The 14746-nt window shown below is 46.0% G+C and overlaps 1 protein-coding gene across 7 annotated transcripts in view; it reads right to left on the bottom strand.

Moving 5' to 3' along the window:
• The window catches only part of LOC138488896 (sodium channel protein type 2 subunit alpha-like), a 1049646-nt gene that overhangs the window by 388516 nt on the left and 646384 nt on the right, over window positions 1-14746 (bottom strand). The window lies entirely within an intron of this gene.

The raw sequence follows: 14746 nt of genomic DNA, 5'->3' as shown, positions 1-14746 counted from the left end.
GATGCGAGGCAAACGAAGAGCTTTGCACTGGCACTAGCAAGGGAAGCCGGACCGACGCGCAGGGCACCACCAGCTGCACAGATGCGCCCCAAGCAGAGAGAGAGCAGAAGCATAGAATGACCTGAACGGAGTCGGAGAAGTCAAAAGAGCTGTCCTGAAACCAGTGAGCCCACATTGGAAGGCCGGGCTGTGGCTTACATCACAAACTGATTTATGTAGTCCAAGTATTTAGGGAGATATAAATACACCAGTGATAAGAAGAACTTGGGGAAGACCCATACCCCTTCGTACTGAGTGAAAGAAAGAGTTGTAACAAAGTCTTAGCAGGAGAGTATACCAGGTGTAGAGCAGATATGGGATCCACACCCATAAAGAGTTGTGTTGTACAAAGGTCCTGGCAAGAGAGTATACCAGGTGAAGAGCAGATCTAGGATCCGCACCCATGAAGAGTTGTGTTGTACAAAAGAGCCTAGCAGGGGGGTATACCAGGTGTTGTGCGAGTCTGGGACCTGCACCCAACTTGCGGTACTTTAAAAACAGAATTCCAAGGAAGATTCATGGCCTTGGGATTTTGAATTTCATTTGTGGTACCTTGAAAAGAGAAACCCAAGGAAAATTCATGCCCTTAAGATTTTGAATTACTTTGAATGTGGAAAAGACCTAGGAAAGGGAGCCATTTGCCCTATAGTGAATTGCAAGACCAAGAGGAGGGGGTTATAATCTTGGGCTACAAAAACCTTGGTTATTCTTTTGAACTTTTGTTTTGGTGGAGAGAAACATGAGGATGGGAGTGTTAGGGAGAATTCTCAGAAATGTGCTAATTCCCTTCTACCTTATTTATTTATTTATTTATTATTTATTATTTATAAAGCATGCAACAGCCCGGAGGCATCGTGGAGCTGTTACAGAAAGCAAGCCTAGTTGGGGAAACATACATGTTACATATGCAGCATAATACAGACTTAGTTACAGTTTACAACAGGAGCATTGTTGGTTGAACAGAGTGGTCTTGAGTGTTTTGCGGAATGCTGGGAGGGAGGTATCTGCTCCGAGTGTGTTTGGAAGGGAGTTCCAGAGTATAGGTGCAATGTGAGGAAAGCCAATACCGCCCGCTTTGGCTCTAAGAATGTGCAGGATGCGTATTTTGTTGGCATTGCCAGTTCTCTTGTGGCGAGACAAAGTGTCTCTGGCAATGGTTTCAGAGAGGTATGGCGGGCTGAGAGGCTGAGGCATTTGTGCGTCAAGGTGAGTGTCTTAAATGTGATCATTTCCCTTACGGAAAGCCAGTGAGCAGCTCACCTAGCCTGCGAGATGTGGTCTCTTTTTGGGATTCTGAGAGCTGCTCTAAGTGCGTTGTTTTGGACAATTTGTAGACGTTTTAGATTTTATGCGGATGTGCCTGCTAGGAGGACATTGCAGTAATCTAGTTTGGCCCCTATGGTGGCTCTTGCTATCGATAAGCAATTCTGGCTGGATAGGAAAGGTGTAACTGCGTTTATGAGTTTAGTCGCGTGGGCAGACGCAGAGGCAATGGCGCTAACCTGCCGTGTTATGGAAAGAGTGGAGTCTAAGTAGAGCCCTACTGTCTTGACCGAAGAGGAGACAGAGATAGTGGAGTTGTCAATGGTGAAGTTGCAGTATTGTTGGTTGAGTTTAGCTAATGCTTCTTTTGGGCCCATGATGATGATCTCCGTTTTATCCCTGTTCAAGCACAGTCCGTTGGCCGCCATCCAAGCTTGGATGATGGAGTAGATCCTCGTGAGGGCTGCGGAGTCATGGTCATACGAGCCTGAGAGAGGCAGGAGTACCTGTGTATCATTGGCATAGTTTGTGTAAGCTATGCCGAAGGAGTCTAGTTAACAGGTTGTAGAGGGTGGGGGCCGTGCATGAGCCTTGTGGGACTCCACAGTGGATGGTGGATGGTTATGCATTGGCTTGGTCAAAGAAGACCTTCATGGCTCTTCCTTCCAGGAAGGAAGTGATCCATGAGGAGGCCTTGTTGGAGAAGTGTGCTGCCTGGGTAAGGTGTGTGGTGAGGGTTTTGTGATCCATGAGATCAAAGGCGGCTGAGAGGTCTAGAAGTAAGAGGAGAGCCGGTTTACCCTTGTCCATAATTGTGGTTATTTGATTTTTAAGGTCCAGGAGGGCAATTTCTGTGCCGTGGCCTTTGCGGAATCTAGATTGCCTTTTTCAAAGGATGGCATTGGTTTCCACGAAGTGTTGGATCTCGTTGTGGGCTGCTTTATCCAGGATTTTGAGGAGGAATGGGACGGTGGTAATAGGTTGGTTGAGGGATCCAGGGTGTTTCTTTTTTAGAAGCTGGCGTACCCAAGCTTCTTTGAGGCTGGAGGGGACAATTTAGCGACGCTAAACTATAAAGAAGCCATACTGTCTGCTAAAAAAGAGACATTTAATAAACGTATTGAACTGGCCAAATGTAATACTAAGGAGCTTTTCAAAATCCTAAAGGAACTGGAATCCCCCGCTCCCCCTCCAGACACCTGCACTAAAGACAGCACTTGGTGCACTAACATCCAAGAGGCTCTCCTGGGTAGAAATTACCATGCTCCAAACGAAAATTAATGGGAAAAAACAGCCTGCACTCATTCATATCACAGCTTGCTCCCCAGGTCAACCACAAACCTAACATTGATTCCTTGCAACCATTCTGTTTCTCACTCCTCTCCACCTCTGAAGTTGAACATATCATCCACAGCCTCAAGCCATCTAATTGTCAGGGAGACTCCTGCCCCGCCACTATTATCAAGGAGGCCTCACACAACTTGGCGCCCTACATCACCACACTCATAAACTCCTCCTTCAGCACTGGGATCGTCCCGGACAACCTTAAGGATGCCTGGGTCATTCCTCTGCTGAAAAAAACAACTTTGGACGCGAACATTCCCACTAACTACAGGCCAATCACCACTGTGCCATTCCTATTAAAAATTCTTGATCGAGCGGCATATCTTCAGATCCAAGAATATCTCGAAACTAATAACCTCCTGGGTCTAAGGCAATCGGGCTTCCGTCCTCGCCACGGCACAGAAACTGCGCTGCTGGACTTAAAAACACAAATAGAAGACCTAAAAGACAAAGGGAAATTAGCTCTTATTAGACCTCTCCGCAGCATTTGATTTACTCAACCATCAAATTCTTTGTCACCACCTTAAAACTGCAGCCAACTTCTCTGAGAAAGCCACAGCCTGGATTACCTCTTTCCTGGACAACAGATCCATGAGGGTCTTTCTCCCCCCGCCACGGCAGAACCCTCCCCTGTCAATTGTGGAGTCCCCCAAGGTTCGTGTGTGTCCCCGACACTTACAATGTCTTCACAAAACCTTTATTTGACATACTGGACCGCATGGGCGTCACGTACACTAATTACGCTGATGACACCCAAATTCCTATTCCCATTACAGGCGATCATAAAACTGACTCCTTAGCTATCAACGCCATCTATCAAGTCATCCAGGCGTGGATGGCTCAGCATGAATTATGCTTAAATGACGAGAAAACTGAGCTCCTTATCCTTGGCTCACCCTTCAAACTCAGCAAACTTGACTCCTCATTCAAATCCTTTACCATCGATGGCAACTCCATCAAAGTGACCAAGGATACTAAGACACTAGGCATGTACCTTAATTCCACCCTCTCCTTAACTAGACAAACCAATGCAGTCTCCTCAGCTGCATCCTATACATGCAAGCTCATCACAGCCTGCTGCCCCTTCCTGTCACCAGCCAACTGCATTACACTAGCCAGGACCCTGGTCCTATCTAAAATCGACTATTGCAATGCCCTTTACTTAGGTACCAACCAATGCAATATCAGAAAACTCCAAATTATCCAAAATAATGCTATTAGAGCAGTCCTCAACATCTCCAGGACCTCACACATCTCCAAACACAGACGCAACCTCCATTGGCTCTCAGTTACCCAAAGAATCTCCTTTAAAGCTCTGACACTTACACATAAAAGTATCGCGTACCAGGCCCCCAGCTACCTTTCCAATAGGTTCTCAACTCGTTCCGCTGCAAGACCTCTTAGAAGCACACCCGCTAATTGCCTTGTCATCCCATGCTTCAACCTCCAAAAATCTGGTGGTCGCAGTTTCCCAGTCCTCGCGGCTAAACTGTGGAACACGTTACCTAACCCACTCAGAGCTGAACCCTCGTTCCCTGCCTTCAAGAGCAAGGCCAAAGCGTGGCTGTCCACCCTTGACTAGGCCCAACTTTGATTGGATCCTTCATCTCAGTATCTTAGGCTGCTCTCGCGCCTCATCCTGACCTTACTTGTTGCTCAGTCTGTGTATCTTGCACACCCCCTGTATGTAACATGTACTTTCCATATATTCTTCAATGTAAATATTGTGCCTGTAACCATGTATATTTTGTAAATTTCTAAGTTAAATATTGTGTATGTATGTAACCTGCCTGTAACAAAAAAAAATGCGCCCGGTTGCCCTTGGGCCTTGTGCGCTATACAAATAAACAAAATACAAATACAATTCTTGTCGAAAAGTAGAGGAGCTAGGGAGTCGGCACAATCTTTAATGATGGCCGGGGGACAGATGTCACCTTTGCATGTGGATGGTTTAAGGTGTTGGAGGAGACGCAGACTTCCTTTTCTGTGACGTCACGGAAGGTGAAGAGCGGCTCTGTCTGGGAATGGGGGTGGGGGGCCTTAGCTGAGAGGGTTGGTTGGGCTTGAGTAGAGCCTTGAATGCGCTTGTATTTTCTTTTTGGAGGAGTTCAATTTTACAGAGTAGAGCTACCTGAATGCTGGAGCACCAGGCTTTATCTTTAATGATCTTGTCAGGGCTGGTGGAAGGTGTAATGAGGTCTCTGAAAATGGTGAACATTTCTTTGGATTGTGAGTTGGCCTTGGTGATCCATGAGTTAAGCGACCCCCAGCTCTTTTTAATGGACTTTAGGACTTTTCATTTCTAACATGGGGAGAGTGAGACCTTTTGTCCACTCTCACATGTATTTTTCTTTAATCTGAACACTGTTTCTTTTGGTTTTGGAGTCTGACAAACTCCATAGGCATCATCTGTGTACATTGTGTCACACAGCACCTTCAGTGCAGTGACACAGGGAAGTCTTTCAGATTTCCCAAAGGTTTAAATACTTTCTCTTGGATAAACTACGGTTTCCAAGAGCAGTGAAGTGAAAATGACTGTACTTACATTTGTAACTTTCTAGACCCAGCACACACTATCTTACAATAGGGTGCTGGAGGAGTTACTTAGTATGCCCTTTGTCTAGTTTCTCATATAACTTTTTAATGTTACCCTTTCTACAATTTATAGCTGGTGGAAGTGGTTTACTTGTTCCTACCACTGTGTGTTTCTAGCACGAATGGGTGCCCATTTTGTCAAAAGGACCCGGTCTTCTTTTTTCGCCATTACTCATTGGAAAGGTCCTTCTTGCGATTTACTCTGCGTGCCAAACCAGGTCCAGGTCTGGTCCCTTTGTTTGTTTTGTCTTTGATGGGGCTCACTAGTGAAGCCCGCCTCTGGCTCGAGCGTGTCTGGCAGGGCAGGAAGCAAGGGAGGTTCCCGAAACTCCCTGTGCTTAATCCCTTTGGTTACAGGAATGCACCCAAAGGTGGTTGGCCGGCTGGCTGCCCTTGAAGGACAGCCATCCTGCTGTGTGAGTGACAGTTAGGCTGCAAATGAATGGGAGAAACCTGCATAAAAGGCAAGGTCTTTTGCTTGGAAGGCAGAGTCGACCACTGGATGAAGGAATCCAAAGAACTTGGAAGAGACGCCTGCTGCAACTCCTGGACCGGTGGTTGGCCCGGTGAAGGGCTGAAGCTCCGAATTCGCCTTGACTAGAGAAGCCCTGCGAAGGACGACTTCTCCCCTTGGGTTGATGGGACCAATCAACCCCAAAGCAAACTCTTCTGGACATCCTCTCAGAGCTGGCTGTACTTCCATTGTTGCTGCAGGAACCGATTGCCAGGGGGAGAAACAACAGGATCGAGTGCATCGTTTTTAAGTCAGACCCAAGCTCCAGGAAGATCCTCCGAACTCCCATGAAGCAGGACTGACCAAGCCTGAGCCACCTCAACAGAGTGCTGGACCCGAGATGAAAGGAAAGTCCATAAGGTATCCGAGAACCGTAGTGATGCTATTGGTGAGAAGCTGAAACCACAAAGTGCCGCTGATCTGAATTTTGCCCATTGCTGCCTGCCGACCTTCAAACCGTAGTGCAGGAGTCCCCAGACATCTTCCCTCTTGTCCCCATGACTGAGGCCCAGGAACAACAGGATCTGTCATACTATAACTGGAACAGAACCAGCTGGAACCAATTTCTTCAGACCTAAGGTACTGTAAACTAAGGGGTGCCCTTGTGATGTAGACTTGCTAGCTCTCAGTTGAGACTTACCATTGTTGCCTTTTGCAGAGTTGCTTGCAGCCTTGCCCCTCACAAGCCTCCCAGCTTGTGGCCCTACAGTGATTTCATTTTCTACAAAGATTTCAAAAACATTGTGCAAGACTTTTTACTTACCTTCAAGAAGTGCTTCAGCTCCCCTAGACTTTGTTCAATTGACATTGGCTGCCCAGGCTCCCTGAACTACATTCTATAACTTGTGTACCTGGGAAAGGGTTAATTTACTTTGCATTGGGGGTTCAAAAGTACTTACCTGTTTAAGAATATTTGTTAACCATTGTTTTATTCCCTAATCTTTTTCTTTTGACACTAATCTCAGTATTGCTCTAAATGTGCCAGTGATATATCAATGTCCACAGTGTCCTAGTTATTTAAGTCAGCTCAGGGTGCAGGAAGTGTCTGTGTGCCATCCCAAATGGGTATCTACTGATTTTAAGAAACTGAGGGTCTGTATTTTGAAGTATATTTTGGTGTTACATATATTTGCTCCATTCGATAGAAGACGTATACAACTGACTGTTAAATTAATAAATAGTTGTTTAATCAAGAAACCTTGACAGTAAGTGTTTATATGGATACTTGTCACTGTGAATCTCTATGGTACAACTATACAGCTCACACTGGCCCCTCTTTAGATAAGCCTGGCTGTTCAGTCACCCTACTAACTTGTGTAGTACATGCTGATAGCAAAGGTTGGGTTAACTATTGCCAAGAGGACAAGGCTGGTGCAGGGTACTGCATACAATCTTGCCTAACACTGGTGGCAGGCAGTGAGGATCTGTTGTAGAGTTGTTACATTGAGTATTTGCTTTGCTTTCGTTCAACTCAAAACCTACACAAGGCTAGGCTCCATCAGAACAGCAATTGTAAAATGCCTGATATGAATAACTTCAAACAGGAAGCCCTGTTCATTCTAACAGTAGATCAACTGAAAGAAATGTGTAAAGTCAGGAAACTTACTGTTAAAGGAAAGAAAAATGAATGAATTACAAGGTTGTTGAATCACCAACGTGTGGAAAGTAGGCCTGTAACTCCTACTAATCCAGAGAATGTGGAAATTGATAATGAGGATGATAATGAGTTTAAATCTAATGTCTGAAAAGAGTCGGAGGAGGGAGAGGAGTATCAGGATAGGAGCCCCTCTTTGCCTCAACCTGCCCTTTTGTCTCAAACCATGTCTACTGGGACCCCACAAGGTACAACACTGCGTCCAGAATATGTGTCTCTTGAAACAACAGGACTTGAATTGGAATTTAAAAGGTTGCAAGCTCAAGCTGGAGCCAAACATCAAGACATCAAGCTCAGGGAATTAATGCAGCATGCTCTTCAAATGAAAAAATGGTTTCTTGAAACTGTTTCCCTCCCAGAGTCCTTTAGGTCTTGCAGTCCCAGGATGCCTCACCTGCCTAAAGAAGCAGTGCGTATGTATGATGTGAAACCTGATATTTTGGATTGGTTAGGTGCCTTTGAGTATAATCATGGGATTCAGGGTCTCACAGGGAAGAGGTTTAGGTCCCTCGAAACGACTGATGGCACCCCTTGGGCGACCTGGGTGTGTGAATGTTTGAAACACTTAGATGGTTGGGTTAAGGATTACAGAGTGAACACCTTTGAAGGAATGAAAAATCTGTTTTTATTAGAGTCTATTGTTGATGCCTGCTCGCCTAAGCTGAAACAGCACTTAGCTGACTCAAAAGAGATTAATCCCAAGAAGTTAGCAAAAGCAGCTGACTTGTTGGTTGCCAACAGGGCCACTAACAAGGATTCTGGGGCCACTCACAAAAAGGATGAGGGGAAGCAGCACAAGAAAGATGGAAAAGAGAATTCAAATTGCAACCACCCAAAAGAGGGCCACAAACAGAAAAAGGGAAAACACCATGGGAAACCAGGTTAGTCTAGTGAAATATCTGGTGCTAAACCAGAGGGGGGTCAGCAGAAGTCTCCATTCCAGAAAACATTTGGTAAATGCTATGCATGTGGGTCAACTGACCATGTGAAAGGGGATCCCAGATGCAAGGGTAAACCTTCAGGGGTCCACACTGCCTCCTTAGCCTTTATCTCTGAGGATAAAGTTCATATGGCAGGTGGTAAATTTCAAGTATTGGCTGAAGTCCCCATTGGAGTCTCAGCCAGTGTTTTTTTAGAATCCCTAGGTCTGTGGGAACATCAGAATGTAGATGTGTATAACTCTATTCCAGATCATACCAAAGAGGCAGAACAAAGGAAATGTGTGGGAGCTAGGCAGGCTATCCAAGGAAGCGCAGAGAGGACAGCTATTGAAAGCAAGCAGGAGGCACTGTTTGTGGAGTTTGGCAACTCAATCAATGTCAAGAAAGACACAGATACGAAGGAAAGCAAGTTACCAAGATGCTGATGGGGATGCTGCTGTTTGGGCATGTCCGACGACACATTCGCCCACTCACCTCATGCCTTGGAGGTTGGGCGATGTTACCCGACAGCTCCTCGGAAGGGCCAGTGGGGATGCAGAGCTAACGTGCCATGCAGGGTCCTTTCTTCTGAGGCGACGTCAGCATGCAGCATGGTGTCCTGATGATGGCAACCCTAAAGAAGTTGCGAAATCCACAGCAATGCGTTCTTGCAACAAAGACGTTTCCTGTTTTTGTTCCGTAGAGCGGGCGAAGTCATTTTCTAGGTATTTAGCCATATGCTTATGTGTTGTTCCAAATGCTATCCCCATGCTATCCAAACCAGACCCATAGCATTTAGTTCTGTTTTATTAGAAGGGTTCCCACTGATGCTAAGCAGCATTCTGATTTTTGTTTACCGAGTCTACATTCCACGTTGACATTTAAGGATGTCTTCCTCTTGTTCCCTGGTAGGTATTTTGTTGGGAGGGAATGGGGGAAGTGTCTGACATATATGCTGTTCCTAATTAGCCTGTTTTCTTTCCCCCATAGTTACTGAGGAAGCCGCCAACCATAAATAGAGAGCATGTCCAGTTGTGCTCCTGCCTACGGGGACCTCTCTCGCAGTTGCGCATCTCTGATTGTGGGGCTATTCCTTTTGGGTAGGAGTGTGTCTTTCTTCATGGCTCCTGAGCAACTCGTCAAGTTGTCCTGGTTCTGACAGTTGCCCTAGATACATCTGAAGGAGGGAAGATCTTTTTACAAGCCTGCCGGGTAGTATATCCCAGAGCTTGGTTGGAGCCAGAGAACTTGAAAGGAGGAGAAGAACATCCAAAGTCTGTTGCAGGTTCAAGTCCATGATGGCGACCTTTGGCAGATGGGTGACAAGAACCCGGAGATGAGAAAAGGGGGCATGTGGAGAAATTCTTAATCTTAACCGTTTTGGATATTCCCAGGTCAAGGACGATTCACAAGTTTTTGCCTGGAGTGTGAGGAAGCCACATTCCAGGGGTCAAGAAGATCATCTTTGAGTCAATAAAAAACTGGAGAAAGAGTCCAAAAAGGGTGCCGGAGTGCTATAAAAACCCTGTGACTTGTTTAATTATTCCTACGTCTGAGTACCGTTTAACAAATTCATCAATCATAGGCTTTATTAAATCCTAGGGCCTATAGGCATATACCAACCCCTCCACCTGAAGCATAAATAAAGCTGCAGAGCTTCACTCCTTGTCTATTATGTGTTCTGCTGTTACCCCACTGTCACACCAAATAGATTGTATGGAAATGCTAAGCATTACAGGTGGCCACATGGTCAGGACAGTGTAATGGGATATATATATCGATATAGTTCTCAACTTCCCTGGGAATGCTCATATGCCTAAATTTCACTAACCATTCCCATCCCAGAATTGGGGAATATTCAATAAAATATCGGAATCTATTACATATACAGTGCTGGAGATTTAGCTTACCTGAATGGAAAAAGAGTACTCCCAGATCCCCCCCCCCCCCTTTCCTCATTCCTATGACATTTTGCTCAGCTAACGCATAAGACTGAACATTGTACACAGCAAATTCATTTAAAAAAGTATAGGAGAACTAGGGTGAACAATTTCTGTGCTGATTTCTACCGCTCATGCACCCTCTTGCTTCTACCGACAGGGCCAGCTGTGTATCAGATACAGACTTTATGTTTTCTGCATGTTTAATCTTTACCTCATGCATCAACACCCCCTCAATATTTTACTTTCCAAGTGAAACATATGTTTTGTCATTCCGACCCACAAAGGCTGTGGCATATGTGCCTGGACCCAGATCTCTCACGGTCTAACTGAGTTCTATGTGACACGCTTTGTTCAGGTCACTCAATTTGCAGATCCATAGCCTGGAGGACCTCTTTGGGTGCCTCCTTAATAAATCAGCTATTTCATCACAACTAAGAAAAAGGACAGGGGCCACTTTTCAACAGCACCCCATCCCAGCGACTCTTCCACAGTATGTTGACTTGAGGAGGGATTATGGCCCTTTACACCTCAAGAGACCTAACCCATGTTCATCAGAGGGAATTCTTTAGGAGCGCAACATTGGTGCCCCAGAGCCCAGTTTGAAGTAACCTAAAACTGGAGTAGTATACATCTTTGATGCACAAAATGTAAGACGATGTTTTTACACTAGCACTTCAAAAGTGATGCCGGTAACTGTGTAGTTCTAGTCCATGGGGGTATAAGGCTTTAGCAGGTTGCTTTATTATGCAATTATGAACCATGGTAAAGAGAGGACTACGTGTTTAGGTTTTTAGAAAAACAGTGGTCCTTTAAGCATGTCTTATAATGCTATCCCAAGAGCCAAAAGGATTTCTTGTCCTATTAAGGTTAATAGGGGAATTCTCTGCTCTGAGAATGAAATGAACGGAGGGCATGAACATACTATGCTCACGTTGGCATTGATTGCAATGACCCAATTGTAGCAGAGGGTGTGGCATACACACTTGGGCAAATTAAGATGCCTGATGAAAATGCAGGATGTTATAGGAGTCTTCCAAGACTTTGCATGCTACATTGCTGGCTTTCATACCTCCATTCTGTGCTCAGTAGTGTTGATTGCGCTGTAGGTTTTCAATTAGTGGTATTGTGTAGTGCAGCATTGTGGTGCTATGCGCATGGAGTTGCTTTTGTGGCACTCATGTGTCCAGAGCAACCAACTTGTTTGAAAACAGTGCTGCTGGCACACTTTGTAATATTACCAAATTACTAGTACATTCACTAGTGCAAGCATGGGTGAGGTTTGTGGTGATGATTCCTTATTAATCTTTACAGGACAATCTAGATATCTTGCAGACTTCCAGTAGGAATCTACCCACAGATACAATATGTGATCCCCATTCTAAGATGGTCACCACCATAGACAGGTCTATGGAAGGCATCTTGCTCGGGAATTGTGGGTAAATAAAGAAGTAGTATAGCAGCCATTTTGATAGCTTACACACAGTCGAGTCATGCGTGTTTCTCCTTACACTGGGAATTAAAGCTATGGAATTAAATTTCTAAAATGTAAAAGGCTAACAAAACCTCATAAAATGTACCATAGCAACGAGGCAGTTACGAAATATGAAGCTGGAGTGCTAAATATAATTAAAACTTTAATTTGTTTTTGGAGGGAACTCAATATTAGTACAAACATTAGGGTGTAAAAAGGGAGCATCCTCTTACTGATACCTTGAATGTTACTGGGAGCAAATAAGTACTACATAATTAGGAGCCATAAAGAGGACATTATCAAATAACACAGAGGTCTGTGCACTTGTGAATGTAAATAGGTAAAAATATATGTATTTTGTATATTTATACATTGCATTCGGGTAGTTTCAGGAAAAGATCATTGTGTGAAGAAAGAAGAAAGAAGCAGAAACATCATGCTCCCCCCAGTTCCCTCCTTCCTCCCTCCATCTGGAGCAGCATTGCAATTGATTAAGGTAAGCTCATTGGGGCTTAGAAATCTGCAGGGGACTTGTTCTACATGTATTCATAACATTCCACATTTATTTGCAAAAGTCGCAGCCAAGCATAACACACGCTTGAAAATGGTCCAGTTGAAGCACAATTGAATGTGCTGCAAAGCTTTTATTCTCTGGGGCATCTGTGTTATTTTACATTGCCCAGGGGGCACAATCCTATTTCTGCAATTAACGTGGGTGCTTGTGTGCACTCTACAAGATGGATGCCCCTGCCTAGGGCAGAGGAGCCATCCACTGCTTACAGCCTACCCCCTGTACAATTGGCTGCCTCACTTTGACTTAAGCCAATCAGGGGCACCGGCAGGCAGAAACCGGCCCCTCCATTCAAAGCCCACATATAAGGCCCACATCAAAAGGCCCTGTCTGTGCCTGTCTGGGCCGAGCAGGACCCAGAGGTCCTTTTTTCCTTCCTGCCCCCCCTGCTCAAACTATGATTCGGCCTCCAGACTTATATTCTGCTACCCCATGAACATGGACTCATGGATCTCTACGCTCCCTGCAGATCTGCCAGTGAGTGATGGCTGAACTCTTCCATTGCCTCTGCCATTAATCAATCTGAAACAATTACTGTGCCTGTGTACTCTGCTTTCCTTGCCTCGACTAACCTACTTCTTCTCTCACATTTGTGCCTATATTTTCAAAATCAAATGTAGGTGTGTGTGTTTTTACATCTGTGCACCTCTTTGCATTGGCCTAAGGCAAAGGGCGTCTCCCTCGGTTGCGGCTCCTGTTGTGTCTGCAGGGTCTGCAGTGGACGCTATGTGCCAGTCAGTCTCCACAGGTTATTCCCACTAGCCTCCCTGCCTACCCCTCCTTCAGATTCCTAAACACAGCTGTGTTGTCCCCAATGCTGCTGTAATACGCACTGCATGAGTATTTAAAATCATGCACTGTGAATATTAGGCCTTTTTCTCCCCTACAGGATTCTCAAACTTAGGTGGCCTCTCACCGGTTCTAAAGTTGAGCAGTTGTGAGCTCTTGACCCCTACAGTCTGTCCTATTGGGCAACTTGCCTGCCACTCACTTTGTCTGCCTACTCTCGCCAGTGTCTCCCCCTCTCCTTCCACCTACTCTATCGTGCTCTCTGTCTCTCCTATCTTCTCTAACTGCTTCTCTATTGACTATCCTGCTCTCCTCTCTAAATCTGGTAGGAAGAAGTTTAAAAAGGACATCCTGGTCTCCAACCCAGGCCTCCCTATCGCTGACACCTACACCAGTGCCTCCTCCAAGCAAACTCTCACCGACATCCTCTTTGTAGTGCCTACACCTGACTTATGGACCCTTCATATGGTCTCTGTACTTTCTCCTTTATCCTCTTCTCCCATTAATGGTGGCACCCGTTGGGACGCCCTCCTGGCCTCCTTCCATTCCTCTAAGGTCATCATTAATGTTTACTCCAATGGGACTGTCTTGGTCCAAGGCCCTCAGGCCAACCTTCACCTCTTTGATAGACGCTTCCCGCGCCTCATCAACTTCCTTTCTTTTCCTGCTGTCCCCACTCCCCTTTCCTTGGCTACCTTGCCTTCTCCTCCCTCACTGAACCCTCTCGGGCTCCTTCTACACCTCCGCAGGGTGTACCTCTGATCTGTACCCCTCCCCGGAAGTCCTTCAAGGATGGCAACCTTCTCCACATTGCCACTCTTAAATCTCACTCTGCTGTCAAACATTCCTCTGATATCTGCCGCCTTCTTGAAGAATTTGACCTTGATGTCCTCGGTCTCACTGAAACATGGTTCACGGCCAGCTCTATCACCAGCTTTGACACGCTCCTACCTGACGTCTACAAGATCCTCTGCGCACCCAGGCCCAACCGCTCTGGTGGGGGTGTAGCCCTGATCTTCCCTGAATGGATTCCTGCCTCTGTCACTCCTAGGCAGACCTACTCTTCTTTTGAATGCCTCGTCTGCAGGCTCTCTCTCTCCCCTAGCCATTCCCTTACTGTGGCTACTATCTATCAGCCACCTGGTCAGATTTCTTCCTTCCTCTATGAGTGGGACCTCTCCTCCTCTCTCCTGGCCTCAACTACTCTCCTCATCCTTCTTGGAGACTTCAACATCCACCTGGATGCCTCCTGTTCCCCCTCTGGAGTCTTTTGCGACCTCTGAGACTCTCTCTCACCATTCTCCCCTCTGGCCCGACTCATTCTGCAGGGCACACTCTCGATGATCTCCTCAGACCTTCCCCTCTCTGTCCCTCCTGGAGTGATCACATTCTCCTATCCTCCCAAATCGCCCTCCCTACCCCTCAGGCCAAGCCACCTCCATCACTCCCACCCACCTTCTCGGTCATCCGACCCATGAAGCGTGTTCCAGTTGAGGCTTTTGACGCCACCTTCTCAGCCCCTCCTCCACCTTTGGCTGACTCTCACCCTGACACAGACATCTCCACACTCCATTCTTCTATATCCAATACTCTTGATATCCTTGCCCCTGTCATGAGAATCCGCCTGAAGCCCAAAGCCAAGT

The sequence above is a fragment of the Ambystoma mexicanum genome, chromosome 9 (genome assembly GCF_040938575.1).
Source record: "Ambystoma mexicanum isolate Mex_15411 chromosome 9, UKY_AmexF1_1, whole genome shotgun sequence".
Lineage (NCBI taxonomy): Eukaryota > Metazoa > Chordata > Amphibia > Caudata > Ambystomatidae > Ambystoma > Ambystoma mexicanum.
Note: the sequence above shows the minus strand (reverse complement) of the source record. Positions and strands in the feature narration are given on the sequence as shown.